This window comes from Oryctolagus cuniculus, chromosome 10 (genome assembly GCF_051225735.1).
Source record: "Oryctolagus cuniculus isolate XC-2025 breed Fujian yellow rabbit chromosome 10, ASM5122573v1, whole genome shotgun sequence".
Lineage (NCBI taxonomy): Eukaryota > Metazoa > Chordata > Mammalia > Lagomorpha > Leporidae > Oryctolagus > Oryctolagus cuniculus.
The window spans coordinates 48,132,011-48,149,934 of NC_142876.1; the positions used below are offsets into that span (position 1 = coordinate 48,132,011).

A 17,924-nucleotide genomic window follows, 5' to 3' on the forward strand; every position below is an offset into this window, starting at 1 on the left:
TCAGGGTAGACAGCGTTATTCACAACAAAGAAAGGGTGGAAACAATCAAAAAGTTCATGGATGGAGAAATAGATAAGAAAGTGCAATATATATGTGTATATATATATATATATATACACACACACACACAATGACTATAATTCCCCTCTAACAAAAAGGAAATCTATTCATATGTGACTATATGGGTGAGCCTGGAAGATAAGAGAGAAAAAAAAAAAAAAACTGGCTACAGAAAGACAAATACTGCTTGATTCTACTTATAGGAAGTACCTAAAATAGTCAAACACATAGAGACAGAAAGTGGAATGGTGGTTGCCAAGGACTGAGGGCAGTTAGAAATAAGGAATTGCTATTACAGGTACAAAGTTTCAGTTATACAAGATCATTACATTTGGCATGCCAGATGTACAATACTGTGCCTATGATTTTAATATCCTACAGAATAACAATTTGTTAAAGGACTAGATATTATATCTTCTTAACCTCAGTCATACAGGTCTTGACAAAATGTCCCTCAGTAGTTTTCCATTGCTTAACTAATACTCAGTTGATTAATTATCATTGTGCTCAAAACTGTAACTCATCCAGGGACCAGTGAAAAATACTAGAAATACAGTCCTTCTGGCAGAAATATTTCCTCCTTATTTTCAATAGATTTGAATACTGAGACAGCTATTTCATCAGTGTTTCACATAAGTTAAGCAGCCATTGTATGCAAACTCATCAAAGCAAAGCTATGGTGCCTGGGTTTTCTGGTACTGCTGCCCTCATTGGTGGAGGTCTTACAGCAAGGTACAGGACTCCTCACACTTTATCACTAATGTAGTAAGCCTTAATAGTTAGGCCCAGGTAACTATTTTTTCCAGATGCAACTGGATGACCAGTTTCCAAACAAGAGGACGGAACTTGCCATGGTGAACTGAGGTTTAAGTGATGGAGCAGGGCTGGCCTTCATGGAAGTTTGGGTACATTAAGGTTGATATATTAATGTCTTTGTTTTATATTCTAAAGTAAAACAAAGCCCTTATAGTATTTAAAGTAAATGTGAATATGATGAGCTTAATTTGTTAAATATATTTCTGGCTTCCTATTGTGAAAGCTTTGGTCAAATAATTTTTTTACAAAATGCACACAAAGAAAACATTTGGGAAATTGTTTGTCATTAAGCATTGGCAATGGAGAAGGGCAGAAGTGGTAGAAAGTTAGTTAAAGAGGATTAATGAGTAAAGAGGATTTAGAATAACAGGATGTACTGAAGGTATTTTACTACTTTTTTACATCTAATGAATTGTGTTCATATTTTACCTATTATAACCTCAACACTAAATCATTTTTCAATTTACTTAAATATTTGAGAACCTTTTTGATTAATTAAAGGGAAAATTTCTGTAAGTTAAATCACTACTAGAAACACTTTGGTATTCTAGTATAGGTTGACATATTCTGACTACTTCTTTTCCAGGATAGATTGAAGTAAGTCCATTCTCTTCTACTGAGTGAGAAAACCTGTCACAGTATTGAATGCTCATTTTTATCAATCCCATATGCGCACCAATTTGTGTCTCAGCTGCTCTCCTTCCAATCGAGCTCTCTGCTAATGGCCTGGGAAAGCAGTAAGATGGCCTAAGTGCTTGGGCCCCTGAACTCACATGAAGCCATAATAAAGTCCTGGCTCCTGGCTTTGGATTGGCCCATCTCCCACCGTTGCAGCCATTTGGGGAGTGAACCAGAAAGAAAGACCTTTCTTTCTGTCTCTCTCTCTAAATATATAACTCTACCTGTCAAATAATTAAATAAATCTTTAAAAATTCATCATTTTATTAAGTACTTATAGATCTATTTTGATAACATTTATCTTGAATTACTTCATTTGTATATTATCCAAACATGCCTTATTAGTGATATATTTTTAGTACAAATACTTCTGAGATTTAATTTTATGTATAATATTTATAATAATTATTTTGTCAGCCAGAGTTGTGGCTCACTAGGCTAATCCTCTGCCTGCGGCACTGGCACCTTGGATTCTAGTCCCGGTTGGGGTGCTGGATTCTGTCCCGGTTGCTCCTCTTCCAATCCAGCTCTCAGCTGTGGCCAGGGAAGGCAGTGGAGGATGGACCAAGTGCTTGGGCCCTGCACCCGCATAGGAGACCAGGAGGAAGCACCTGGCTCCTGGCTTCGGATTGGTGCAGCACACCGGTCGTAGTGGCCATTTGGGGCGTGAACCAATGGAAGGAAGACCTTTGTCTCTCTGTCTCTCTCTCTCTCTCACTGTCTAACTCTGCCTGTCAAAAAAAAAATTTTGTCAATTCCTAACTCAAATCTCATTTCCATTGGAATTTAACTACTTCTTCTACTATGTATTATAATATAATTGACCCTCTTAATTTTCTCTTTTTCTAAATAGGATTTATCACCCAAAATGCTAAATAACTTATGAGAATATGTGTATATTTATTATCATTTGTTTTTCCACTTCTAACAAAACATACATTCATAAAAAGAAAGATCACTGTCAATTTGTTTATTAATGCACTCCAAACATTCAGAGCAAACATAAATATTGATTAATAAATATTTGTCAGGTAGATGTTAATTGTTTTCAATCCTGTGATCTGGGTCTTTGTTGCTGCATGTATCCATAGAACATTCCTCTCTACCCATGAATCTGAAAAATAACAATTTATTTCAATTACTATGGGTATATAGTATTTATTCAATTGTATGATATGACCTCTTTATTCAACTTAACCTATTTTGCATGCTTTACTTGCTTGTTTATTTAGATAATCTTTAAAATGCTTTTTCTATGTTATTACAAATATCTCTTGATGTTTGTTTAGAGTTCTTGGCATGAATTTTAATTTATTTAATTTGCAAAGCTGTTAATATAAGGCTTTTGCAGAAGATAGTACAATACAGCGTTGAATTGCACCATTATCTCTTAAATAGATTTTCGCAAATTTGCAGTTCTACAGAAAGGGAAATGGAAAAAATAGCATACATAATAGTAATAATAATGATGATTAAATTAGAAAGTGGGACCAACTATGGTGCAGTAGATAAAGCCACTGAATGCAATGCTGGCATTCCATTTTAGAACATTAGTTCAAGTCCCAGCCACTCCACTTCAGATACAGCTCCCTGTTAATGTGTCTGTGAAAGCAGCTGAACATGGCCAAAGTACCTGGGTTGCTGCCACTCACATAGGAGACCTAGATGGAGTTTCATGCTCCTTAATTCAGCCTAGCCCAGTCCGGGCTGTTGTGGCCATTTGGGAATTAACTAGTGGATGGAGGAGCTCTTTCTTCTTCTTTTTTTTAAACTTTTATTTAATGAATATAAATTTCCAAAGTACAGCTTATGGATTACAATGGCTTCCCCCCCATAACGTCCCTCCCACCCGCAACCCTCCCCTTTCCCACTCCCTCTCCCCTTCCATTCACATCAAGATTCATTTTCGATTCTCTTTAGATACAGAAGATCCGTTTAGCATACATTAAGTAAAGATTTCAACAGTTTGCTCCCACACAGAAACACAAAGTGAAAAATGCTGTTTGAGTACTAGCTATAGCATTAAATCTCAATGTACAGCACACTAAGGACAGAGATCCTACATGAGGAGTAAGTGCACAGTGACTCCTGTTGTTGACTTAACAAATTGACACTCTTGTTTATGGCCTCAGTAATCACCCTAGGCTCTTGTCATGAGCTGCCAAGGCTATGGAAGCCCCCTGAGTTCACTGACTCTGATCATATTTAGACAAGGCCATGGTCAAAGTGGAAGTTCTCTCCTCCCTTCAGAGAAAGGTACCTCCTTCTTTGATGACCCGTCCTTTCCACTGGGATCTCACTTGCAGAGATCTTTCATTTAGTTTTTTTTTTTTTTCTTCCCCCCAGAGTGTCTTGGCTATCCATGCCTGAAATACTCTCATGGGCTTTTCAGCCGGATCCGCATGCCTTAAGGGCTGATTCTGAGGCGAGAGTGCTGTTTAGGACATCTGCCATTCTATGGGTCTGCTGTGTATCTCACTTTCCATGTTGTACCAATGCCATCTCACTAGTCCCAGTGATCAATTTCTGTTCACAATTGATCATAATGATAGGACTAAGAACCAAAGGGATCATATAAACAAGAATAGTGTCTGCAAATACTAGCTGATAGAATAAAAAAGGGAGAGAACGATCCAACATGGGAAGTGAAATTAATGGAATTTAATAAATTTTGACTATAGTGGAGACATTTCCATGAAACGTAGCAGAAATATTTCCCAGCTTCTTCAAATTGATCATTTAATATTCTTCTTACGTTAGGAAATAATAACACATTGTTATTTTATGTATCCATTGTTTAGAAATATTGGCAATGCAGATATAATAATAATTATATAAAAATGAAATTATTTAAGCATATATCAACAGTAGCAGGTTTTAAGGATATAAATAGAAGCTTGACATATTTTTACTATATTTTCCCCTTAAATCATTCAGTGACTTCTTAAAATAAAAACCTATCAGCATGGCATACTAGGTTCGATATGATCTAGCCAATGACTACGTCTTCAACCTTCTTTGATACTGCTATCTTATTTGATCCCCACTCTCTAGACACTTGTTCTCTTGTATTGTTCCTTACATATGCCAAACCCTTTCAAATCTTATGGCCTTTACTTGTTATTACCTCTGCATGAAATATAGCAGTCATCTAATCCACCAATACCATCTCAAATATCACCTCTTCAGATAGGCTTTCCTGTCCGTCTCATAAAAACAGCCTTCTCTCCAAACCCACTCATTATTAACTCTCCTTTTACACTTGGCATTTCTTTCATTACGCGGTGAATGCAATCTGACATTACCATATTAGAAGAGAATTCATAAATCTCATAAATTCTTCGGGCTTACTAAAATGATCTGGTAACTTAGTAGTGATTGATGGTTTATCTAATATTCTAAAAGTGGTTCTTTCGGAAGTGTGAGTTTTTTGTTTGTTTGTTTATGTCTCTATTCCAGTGCTACCATTTGACAATTAATGTGACTTTTATCAATTTCTTTTTGCCTCCACTTTCTGAGTGGCTGATTCTCTTTCTAATGAATTGCATTACTCAAACTGATCCAGAAGAATTAGAATCTTCATGCAAAGCTCTCACATCAGTCTTCTTTTGCACAGTAGTGTTTATGTTTGAGTGTCCTTGTGTGAATTTTTGTGATTTCTGATGTAAACAACCATGTGCAAGTTAAGGAACAAATGCCCCTTAATTGTGGCCTCTGAAGGAGAAAGTTAACATTTAGGAAAGAAAGAAATATAGGCAGGCAAGAAAAGTAAAGAAAACTATCCCTACTATTTGAAAAGCTACATTGTGTGCTGAAAGATGAACAGTGAAGAGAATAACCCAGTGAAAAGCTAAACTGAACTTTCTCTTAGAATACTCGTGAGAAAGACTGTGCATTCACTAAAATAAAGAAATAAGCAAGTGAATTAGAGAATGTTCAGTTTTCACAGTCATTAGATTGTTCATGCTGTAGGAAAATAATATTTGTGGTGAACTTTATGATGTCTAGCTTTATGTATATTTCTTAAATTTCAGAAAAACTGATTTTTCAAAAAGACAAGAAAAGTATGAGTCCTGCTGAGGTCTTCTTTTACAAGGAAGAAGCTCCATATGAATTAAGTAGCATTTGTCTCCAAGGCAGGTGTTAAATTCTGCAGAGAATCTTTATAAACAGCAAAGGATACCATGAGCTTTTTGAACAAATAGTCTTTTCTTTTGTCTTGCTAAGGACTAAGGGTGATTTGGCCAAGTGGCAATTCAAACGCTAAAGTAGAAAGTACTAGAGTGGATATAGAGCCTCACAGGTCTCTGTTGGTTTTGAGTATACAAGAGAAGTATGATAAATTCACCACTACAAAAAATAACCTCTAACTGTTCTAATGTAGCTGAACAGATAAAATTGCTTCACAGGATATTTAAGAGGGAGAGAAATAAAAATAATTTGTATTCAATTTATTTATGGAAAGAGAATTTGAGCACACATTATGAAACTTGGAAATTGATGTGGATTTCTACTTTATATCATAAAATACTCATCAATTAAAATGGTAAAAGTATGTCAAATATATTTACATTTATATTTAAATCTATCTGTCCAGATAGACTAAAAATGACCATTGCAAGTAAAGCTGACGATGGCATAGTAGTTCGTAATGAACTGACTTAGATTCTAATCTTTATCCTGCCAATTTACAAATTTGAACCTCAGCTTTGGCAATTTTTCCTCATGAGCATTTGTTTCTTCAGACCACAAGGAAAATTACAGGGATCAACATTTATTTTTGTTTTCTTATTTATTTATTTGAGAGAGAGAGAGAGGTATTACAGCCAGTGGTTTACTCCCCAAAGGGCTGCAACGGCAGGAACTGCACTGATCCAAAGCCAGGAGCCAGGAGCATCTTCTAGGCCTCCCATGCAGGTGCGGGGGCCCAAGCATCTCAAGCCATCTTCTACGGCCTTCCCAGGCCATAGCAGAGAGCTAGATCAGAAGAGGAGCAGCAGAGCTAGAACCGGCGCCCATATGGAATGCTGGCGCCGTAGGTGGAGGGTTAACCTACTGAGCCACAACACCGGCCCTTAGTCTAGTTTTTAAGATGCTGCCTGGAACGGCCTCATCCCATAATAGAAATGCTTGGGTTCTGGCACATCTAAGCACTTGTTTGTGACTCTCAGCTAATGTCAACCTGGAAAGCAGCAGATGATGGCTCAAGTTTTTGGGTACCTGCTATCCACATGGGATATCCAAACTGATTTCCTGCCTTCTATTTTTTTCCCTACTGCATCCCAGACTTTTGTGGGCATTTTAAGGAGTGCACAAGCAGATGGGAGACCTCTGTTATATCTTTCCTTGGCTCTCTGCTTTTCAAGTAAATAAAAACAAATAAAAATCAAAGGAATAATGCGAATATTTTAATGAAATTCTAACTTTTTTGAATAGTAAATATGAAGTACCAATATTATTGTCTGACACTCAATAAATGAAGACTATAAATATATTAAAATGCCTGGAGTTTGCAGGGTTTGTTCACTTAATCTGGTTTCATTTATATAATGATCTAAAATACATACATTTAGCTAATGCTTTAATAACTGCTAATACTACAAAAATAACACAGTCTGGGTAGCTTTGTACCAGCAGAAATGTATTTCTCTCAGTTCTGGAGACCGAGAAGCAGGATCAAGCCACAGGCAGATTCAGTGTCTGGTGAAAGCCTGCTCCCACACAGAATGCATTTGCTCACTGTAGACTCATGTAGAAGAAAGAACAAGCAGGCTCTCTGGGATCTCTTTTAAAAGGGCATTAATCTCATTCAAGGAGTCTTCAGGATTTAATCACCCTGCACCCTAAGGTGCCATCTCTTAGTAACCTCATTTTGGGGGTTTGGATTTCAAAATAAGAATTTTGGGAACACAAACATTCAGCCCATAGCACTCCTAAACATAAAACCTTGAGATAATAGTTAAAACAAAACATATGAAATGATTGTATATACTCTTTTGAATCTAATTTCTTCCAATCAACTCTGTGAGATTTACCCATGTCATTGTCTATATAGATAGATTGTTCTTTGTTGATCTGTGTTTTCTTTGTGTTTTCTTGGTCAGTTTAAGTAAAGTGTTATAAATGTTGGTGACCTTTTCAAAGAATTAGCTTTTTGTTGATTGATTTTCTGCACTCTTTTTCTGTGCCATTTCATGTATACTCTACCCTAATTATTATTATGTCCTTTTCCTGATAGCCTTGAGTTTAGCTTGCTTTGCTTTTCATGTCTTAGATTCCAAGGTGAAAGTTTAAATTTTGAGTTCAGAGTCTTTCCTTTGTAAATTTTAATTTATATAAAAAGAAAGGATTTAATAGATATAATAAGAAATGATACACTGATATAAAGAGATACTTGCACTGCTATGTTTATTGCAATAGTATTCACAACAGCCAAGATAAGGAATCAAATGAGATGTCTATTAAAGGGTGAATGGATACAGAATATGTGAGTGTTCTCTCTCTCTCTCTCCCATATATATATATATATATATACACACACACACATACATATACACACATATATATACATACATCCATGTATATACATATATATACATATACATATAAATATATTTGTACACACAGTCATAAGACAGAAAGCGATCTCATCATTGTGGCAACATGGTTAGAATGAGAGAGCATTGCATTAAGTGAAATAAATTAGTAGTAGGGAGAGAAATAGAGAAATATTGCATGTTTTCCCTCAAATGTAGAAGCTAAAAATTTGATTTCTTTCCTAATCCTTTTCACTTGTATCTCAATTGCTGGAAAAAATATATTAATACCCATATTTATCATAGGTTTACTTTTTCCTCCCTTTAACTCAGTCAATTTTCTTCATATATCTAAATACTATTTTTAGTTTCTTAAACATATATGGGTGGCTATATATTTTAAATATTTACTATTGTAAAATCTTTTATTTCTTCAATACAGTTTGTATTGAAATATATATTTATTTATATTAACATATCCAATCTAGGTATTGATGTTTGCAGTTAAATCTTTTTCTAAACATTTGGTTTCATACTACTTTTCTTTATATGATACAATTGGTTCATATATGCTGCATAAATTGAAGCTTATTTTTCTTTACAACTAGAACTACCTAGCTTTCAAATGGCATTCATTTAGTTTACTTTTAAATTATTTATTCTTATGTTTTGTGTTTACTGGTACTTAGTATTCACCAGTTTTCTCCTCAGGATCATTTTGCTCAACTTCAGTTTTGTGAATTTTATAGTGCTCACAATGTATTAAACTAAAATAGTCTTTGCCATTTTAAGTGATTGCTCTAAGTACTATAGCGTATTTACAGATTATCTCACTGTACTTTCAAATAATATGCTACTAAAGTGTATATCGTGAGAGTATACTCTATTTCTTCCCAATCTCTTATTCTCTTATTGTTGTATGTTTTACTTTACTGTATAGTATAATCCTCTAATATGTTATCTTTATTTTTCCTGTGAACAATAAATATTCTTCTATGCTTAGAATCATAAATATTGTCTTATACTTGCTTTTATGTATACTTTACTCATAATATTGTCATACATTTCGGTCATATTATAAACTATTATTTTAAGAAATTCTTTTCAAACTCAATAACTTTCCTTAACACTTTTTGTATTGTAGGTTTGTTGGAAATAAATTCTGTCATCATTTTACTTACAGTGTGTTTTGTTTTGATTTTCTCTCAATAAAGATTATCAACATACTTTATTATTACAGTTAATATAAATATATTAGTTCCAATAATGAACATGAAGATTTAAAAAAAAAATTGTAGCTCTTAAAATTTGGCATTTCATTGCATTCCACCCATTACTCTTTCTAGTAAAAAGTTGTCCATCATTTTTAGATGTAATTTCCTGCATATATTTTTTTCTGATTAATTTTAAGATTATCTCTTTTGGCAGTTTGACTACAATATGCCAATATGTCATTTTTTTCCTCATTTAAATTATTTGAATTTCATGTATCTGTAAACATTCTTTTTAAGAATTTAACATTTTGGGGCTGACATTGCGGTGCAGTGGGTTAATGCCTTGGCCTGAAGTGCCAGCATCCTATATGGACCCATCAGAAGTGGACCCATCAGAAGTGGACCCAGCTGCTCCACTTCTGATCCAGTTCTCTGCTATGGCCTGGGAAAGCAGTGGACGATGGCACAAGTCCTGGGGCCCCTGTAGCCGCTTGGGAGACCTGGAAGAATCTCCTGGCTCCTAACTACGGATGGACACAGCTCCGGCCATTGCAGCCAACTGGGGAATGAACCAGAGGATGGAAGACCTTTCTCTCTCTCTCTGCCTCTCCTCTCTCTCTGTATAACTTTGACTTTTGAATAAATAATTTTTTAAAAAAAAATCAATTAAAAAAATCAGTCATGTTTGTGCATGAGTATAAATGCAGTTCACATCTCCTGGTCCTAGGACTAGGCTTGTTGGTAATATAAACCACAGAACCAGTAAGACTCTCCTAGCAGTACTTGAGGATGGTTCCATCCACATCACACAGTCCTAGAGCCAGAGCCAGAACCATCAGTACCACAAGCCCTGGTATCAATCAGGCATGCCAATAAGACAAGGAGGAAGCCATCTCATCTTCTTAAGCACCAAGAAGAAGGTCTTGGATAACACATTCACCTGGGATACTGACAGTGAACTTTCTGTGGACCAAAGATAAACACGCAAGTAAACCATTATTCATCTGAAAGCCACACTTCTGTCCCTACTAACTACAACAATCTAGTCCACTGTATCACTTATAGACACAGATTGCATTGATTAAAAAAGAAAGAAATCAGAGACTACAGTCCTGGGCTCACCTAGATCCAAAGCCAAAGCAACAAGCCAAGTGACACCCCGCATACTAGCTAAATCATAAACTCTTCCAGTAAAACCTACTCCATAAAGAAGAAGGGATGAGTACACCAGATGGGCATACATCAACATATGGACACAGGAGACACGAAAAAGCAAGATGAATGATGCCTCCAAAAGAGCACAATACTCCTCCACAATTAGATACTGGGCTGAAGGAAATCTTTGAAATGACAAATATAGAATTAAAAATAATGATTGAAAGGAACTCAATGAGATGCAGAATACAGATAGATTAATGAAATGAGGAAATCAATGAGTAACATGAATGAAAATGTTACTAAGGAGATAGAATTCATTAAGAACAACCAGATAGAAATTTTGGAGATGAAATCTTCAGTCAGTGAAATAAAAATTATGATTGAAAGCTTTAATAGCAGAATACACCAGGTGGAGAAAAGAAATTTTGACCTTGAGGACAAGACTTTTGAAATAACTCAATCAAATAGAAATAAATAGAAAATAATTAAAAAGAATGAAAAAAGTCTACATAAAATATGGGATACCGTTAAATGACTGAGTGTTTGTATTATAGGTATTCCCAAAAAAGAAGAAAAGGAAAAAGGCATTTGAGCATGTGCTAAATGAAACAATAGTTTAAAATTTTCTAGGTCTTTGGAGACATGCACATTCATATAAAAGAAGCTCAAGGAACTCCAAGCAGACTTAACCAGAAAAGGTCTTCTCCAAGGCATATACTCATTAAATTTTCAAAAGTTAAAGACAAGGAAAGAATCCTAAAAACAAGATGAATCCTAAAGACAAAGCACCATGTTACATTTAAAGGAACACAATTAGGTTAACATAGACTTCTCAGTGGAAACCCTACAAGCTAGAAGAGCGTGTGATGATTTATTCAAGATCTTAAAACAAAACTAAACAAAAACTTTCAACCAAGAATACTTTAACCAATGGAGCTATCTTTTAAAAGTGAAGTAGAAATAAAGTACTTTCCAGATAAGGAAAAAACAGAATTCACCTCCATGGCAGTCTTACAAGAAATTCTGAAGGGTGTCCTTCATTAGAAGTAAACATCATGAAAACACATGACACCAACAAATTCACTGACAGAGAAGGTAGAATCATTATCCAATCAACAAAATGACAGGTCTTAGTTCTAATCTATCAACACTAATCTTAAAAGTAAATTAAATTATCACCCAAATGGATTAGGTTGGCTGAATGGATAAAAAACTGAGATCTGGCTATACTCTACATACAGGTAACTCAGTTCACAAACAAAGATACACACAGACTGAAAGTGAAGTTTTGGAAAATTATATATTAGAAAATTGTTAGCCAAAAGTGAGCAGATGTAGCTATCCCAATATCAGGTAAAAGAGACTTTAAATTGAAAACTGTAAAAAGAGATGAAGAAGGATATTATATATTGATAAGAAGATCAGTTCAGCAAGAGGACATAATAATTATAAGTATATATGCACCCAATGCAATACTATCCAGATATATGCAGAACATTCCATCACACATAAAGGGAGATATGGACTCTAATACAATAATAGTGGGTGATTTCAGTACCCCACTTTCATCAATGGACAGGCCATCCAAAAAGAAAATCAACAAAAATACATCAGAATTAAAACATACTGTTGAGCAAATGGACCTAACAGACATTTACAGCACATTTAACCCAACAGCTACAAAATACACATTCTTACCAGCACATGGTTTTCTAGCAGAGACCACATATTATGCCACAAACCAAGTTTCAGAAAATTTAAAAAGGTTGAAATCATACCATATATCTTCTCAGACCATAAAGAAATGAAACTAGAACTCAACAACAAGAAGAATAGAACACTCATAAATACTTGGCAATTAACCATGCTATTGAATAATAAATGGGTCATTGAAGAAATTAAAAAGGAAATCAAAAACTTTCTTGAAATGCATGGCAATGAAAACACAATATCTCAAAACCTGTGGGAAACCGCAAAAGCTGTAATAAGGGGAAGTTAAGAGCATTAAGTGCTTACATTAAAAAAGAGAAATTTCTCAAGTTAAAGATCTAATGATGCATCTTGAAGACAGAAAAACAAGAACTGATCCTGAATCAGCATGACAAGAAATAATAAAGGTCTGAGCAGAAATCCACAAAATTAAAACTAAAAACAATACAAAAGATCAAAAAACAAAAAAGTTTTTTTGAGAAGAGAAGCAAAATAGATTAACCTCTAGCCAGAATAACAAAGAAAAATAAGAAAGAAAAAACTCAAATAAATAAAATTAGAGATGAAAAAGGAGGAATTACAACTGATAACATTGAAATATAAAGTATCATAAGAAACTATTGGAAAAGAATAGATGCTAATAAACTGGAAAACCTCAAAGAAGAGGTTAAATCTGGATTCATATAACATAACTAGATTGAATCAAGAATACATAGAGAATGTAAACAGATCTATTACAGGAAATGGAATTGAAGCAGTAATTAAAAGTCTTCCATCAAAGAAAAGTCTGATATCAGATAGCTTTACTACTGAATTATATAAAAAATAAAATAGTAATTAACTTCAATACTCTTCAAAGTATTCCAAACTATTGAACAGGATTAAATTCTGCCAAGCTCTTTATGAGGCCAGTATAATTTTGATACCAAAACCAAGAAAATATACAACACTAAAAACAAAACTACAGACCTATAAAATTAGCAAACATAGATGCAAAGATCCTCAATAAAACACCAGTAAATAAAGTCCAAAACCACATCAAAAATATCAAACATCATGATCCAGTGGGATTTATCCCAGAAATGCAAATATGGCTTAACATTTGCAAACCACTAAATGTCATAAATCAAATCATAGCAATAGAATGAAGAAAAACAATTGCATGCTGATATCTGGAGGTGTTGAAAAATATTCGATAAGATTCAACACCCCTTCATGATAAAAACCCTCCACAAATTAGATACTGAAGGAATATTCCTCAAAATTATAAAGGCTTTATATCACAACCCAACAGCCAATATCATACTCAACTGAAAGCATTTTCCCTGAGATCTAGAACAATACTAGGGCATCTAGTTTCACTACTCTTATTCAACTGGTGCTGGCAAAACTAGAGGTATATATGTAGAAGAATGAAATTAGATCTGTACCTCTCAGCAATCACAAAAATCAACTGAGGATGAATCAAAGACCTACTGAATTTAAGACCTGAAACAATGAAGTTGATAGAATAAAATGTAGGAGAAATGTTATAAGACATCAGTGTAGCAGATGACTTATTGGATAAGACACTCAAAGGACAGGCAACAAAAAAGAAAACTAAACAGAGAGACTATATCAATCTCAGAAACTTTTACACAGCAAGGGAAATGATCAATAGAGTGAAGAGACATCAAACAGAATGGGAAACAAATACTGTTAAGCCATCTGAAAAAGGATTAATATCCTGAATATATGAGAAACTTAAAAAGCTCAACAAAAAAAAATCAAGTTGAAAAATGGGCAAAGAACTTCAGTAGACATGTCTCAAATTAATAAATACAAAAGGTAAGCAAATATATGAAAAAATAATGTCATTAGCCATAAGGGAAATGCAAATCAAAACCACAATCAGATATAACCTCACCCCTATCAGAATGGCTAAAACCCAAAACCCAGAGAGTAACAAATGCTGGCAAGGATGTGACACTCTTATTGAGAATGTAAATCAGTGCAGACTCTGTTGAAAAGAATGTAGAGATTTCTTTAAAAAGCAGAAACAGACTTGCCATATGATCCAGCAATATCTCTATTGGGTATATACTAAAATGGAATTGAAAAAAAATGATCTTAGATTTACTTAGAATTAATCAGAAGCAAATGCATGAACTAATGAAATCTGTACACGACATGACAGAAAATTTCTCCCACAAAAACGAGATCTTAAAGAGAAATCAAAAATAAACCTCAAAAATGAAGAATTCAATAAAACAAATAAAAAATGCAGTGGAAACACTTAAGAACAGAATCAGTGAAGCAGAATAAAGAATATCCAACTTAGAAGAAAAAATGCAGGAAATGATATAGTCAGAAGAAAAACAAGAAGAAGAAATTTAAAAACTAAAAAACAATTTTGGGAAGCTACAGGATACTTTCAAACAACCCAATATATGGATATTATGAGTTCGTGATGGCATGGAAAGAGAGAAAGGATTAGAAGGCCTTTTTAGTGAAGTAATAACAGAAAACTCCCCAAATTTGGAGAAAAAAGGGACATTCAAGTACTAGAAGCACATAGAACTCCTTCACCATGACACATTGTAATCAAACTCTCCACAGTAAAATATAAAGAAGAAATTATAGACCAATGATAGACCAATTATAGACCACTGGAACAGAATTGAAACACCAGAAATCAATCCAAACATCTACAGCAAACTCATATTTGATCAAGGGTCCAAAACCAATCCCTGGAGTAAGGACAGTCTATACAATAAATGGTGCTGGGAAAATTGGATTTCCACATGCAGAAGCATGAAGCAAGACCCCTACTGTGGGGAGCAATCCGGACTAGACTAAGTTACTCGAATTAGGACTTATTCTATGCATCTGCTCTCCCACAATATGGCGCTGGGAGAGAAGAAAACAGCTTCCGCACAGCTGCCTCCAGTTCAACCAATTAACTGTAGGACTTGCTCCTGATTGGAGAGCAGCGTACTCGGCGTGTGGGCAGCCGAGTTGGGATTGGCAGAGAAGGACTATAAAGGAGGAGAGAGACGGCATGCACCAGGAACATCTATGGGGAACATCTAGCTGAAGGAACACCCGTGCAGCCCCCGAGAAAGCCGGCCGGCGGTGTGCCGCTCCCCTGCGGAAGTGGGGAATGTGGCCAGGGGGAACTGCCCTTCCACGGAGGTGGAAGGGATAGTAGCCAACCCGGGAAGAACCAGCAGCAAACCCGGGGAGGGCCGAGCAGACGAAAGAACAGCGCAGAGTCCTGTGTCGTTCCTCCACGAAGAGGGGGAGCGACATAATGGTGCCGTGACTCGGATATGAAGCCTAGGCAGGGTTTAGTGTCGTTCCTCCACGAAGAGGGGGAGCGACATAATGGTGCCGTGACTCGGATAGGAAACCTGACTCGGATAGGAAACCTAGCTCGGATAGGAAACCTGACTCGGATAGAAAACCTAGGACGGATAGGAAACCTAGGACGGATATGAAACTTAGGAGGGAAGAAACGGGAAGAAATGGGAAAATACCAGAGAGAGAGACTAGCAAAGAGCCTAGGTGCCGGAAGAAGCTATTGAAAGCCTAGGCATAGACTCGGATATGGACTGTGGGAAAGAAGTTAGGATTGAAAGTGAAAGTGAAAGCTTTCATAGACTCGGATGCGGACTATGGCGGGGAAGCTAGGAGATTGAAAGCGAAAGTGAAACCTGGAGGAGGCTTGGACTCGGATACGGACTGTGGGGAGAGGCCAGGAGAAATGAGGGAGGAATATCGTTGGAGGAAAGCTTGGGGAAACATACCGGGTAGAGAAAAATGTTAGGGAAATTGAAGCCGCGGGGGGCAGGCCAAGGCGGAAACGAAAGCCACTTTGGGGTTCTCAAGTTAGCCCGGGAATAGGGGGCGAAAAGTTGAAACCAGAAGCTGAGACGTAAGCCAGATTGGGATCCGTCTGATTAGCCCGGGGAGCAAAGGACGGGAAGCCAAATCGTGGGGCGGAGACGTACGCTGGGTTGAATTCGCCAGGCTAGCCCGGGGAACTTAGATTGAATCCTAGTGGCGGAGACGCAAGCTACGCTGTGTTACTCGCGGAAGCCGCCGCGTGCAGAGAGAGCACGGGGCGTGAATAGATAGGGAACGCTGGCGTAGGCCGTGGTTCAGACGCGAAAGGGTTAAGCGTGGAGACCGCGGAGCCGCGCAAAGCCGGGAAGCTGCGCAGATGAGAGAGGCGCGCGGGCTGAAGCGGCGAGGTGCCGGGAAGCTGCGGGGATAAGAGAAACAGAAGTTTGGAAGTAAAGTAAAAGAGAAATGGGAATGCTGGAAGATAGAAGTGAAATGGGAGAGGTAGGAATGCCCGGAGATAGAGAAATAGAGAAAAGTAAGGCCTCCCCTCAACATGCCAATTAGAAGGCTTGGATTCGGTCTGCCCGGTTAGTGAGGCGATGAGCACCTGGGCGGCTAGCCGCAGGTCACCGAAGACAGGCACGAATTAACATCAGTAAAGCTTCCCCACAATGCAACAATTAGGAGGCTTGGATTCGGTCTGCCTGATTTAAGGCGGTAAGCGCCAGCAAAGCTCGACCAGAGTATGAGCTGCAGGTCACCGAAGATAGGCACGAACCAACACTAATAAGTCTCCCCCACAATAAGGCAATGAGAAGGCTTGGATTCGGTTTGCCTGATAGGTTTTGTAAACACCTGCAGGCAGTTCTAGCAGAGCAGGGCATGCGCTGCAGGGCACCGAACACAGGCACGCATCAGCGCCTAAAAACCTCCTCACAACATGGCGAAGAGAGGACCCGGATTCGGTTTTCCTGATTGATAGGACTTGTAAGAGCCTGTGGCAACTCTAGCAAGTAGAGTAGAGTGTGTGCCGCGGGACACCGAAGACAGGCGCGTATCAACGCCAAAAATAAAAAGAAAGGGGGATCTGTGGGGAGCAATCCGGACTAGACTAAGTTACTCGAATTAGGACTTATTCTATGCATCTGCTCTCCCACAATATGGCGCTGGGAGAGAAGAAAACAGCTTCCGCACAGCTGCCTCCAGTTCAACCAATTAACTGTAGGACTTGCTCCTGATTGGAGAGCAGCGTACTCGGCGTGTGGGCAGCCGAGTTGGGATTGGCAGAGAAGGACTATAAAGGAGGAGAGAGACGGCATGCACCAGGAACATCTATGGGGAACATCTAGCTGAAGGAACACCCGTGCAGCCCCCGAGAAAGCCGGCCGGCGGTGTGCCGCTCCCCTGCGGAAGTGGGGAATGTGGCCAGGGGGAACTGCCCTTCCACGGAGGTGGAAGGGATAGTAGCCAACCCGGGAAGAACCAGCAGCAAACCCGGGGAGGGCCGAGCAGACGAAAGAACAGCGCAGAGTCCTGTGTCGTTCCTCCACGAAGAGGGGGAGCGACACCCTACCTTTCACCTTACACAAAAATCCACTCAACATGGATTAAAGAATTAAATCTATGACCTGACACCATCAAATTATTAGAGAGCATTGGAAAAACCCTGCAAGATATAGGTACCGGCAATGACTTCTTTGAAAACACTCCAGAAGCACAGGCAGTCAAAACCAAAATTAACATTTGGGATTGCATCAAATTGAGAAGTTTCTGTACTGAAAAAAGAAACAGTCAGGAAAGTGAAGAGACAACCGACAAAATAGGAAAATATATTTGCAAACTATGCAACTGATAAAGGGTTGATAACCAGAATCTACAAAGAAATCAAGAAACTCCACAAAAACAAAACCAACAACCCACTTAA

The 17,924-nt window shown here is 37.3% G+C and overlaps 1 long non-coding RNA gene across 1 annotated transcript; it reads right to left on the reverse strand.

The window, feature by feature from the left end:
• Window positions 1-15,514: 15,514 nt before the first annotated feature.
• Window positions 15,515-17,560, reverse strand: LOC149123759 (uncharacterized). Its single transcript, XR_016214076.1, has 2 exons — window positions 15,655-17,560; window positions 15,515-15,564 (listed from the first exon to the last, which is right to left on the reverse strand). It is a non-coding gene; the product is annotated as an uncharacterized LOC149123759 (long non-coding RNA).
• Window positions 17,561-17,924: the final 364 nt, after the last annotated feature.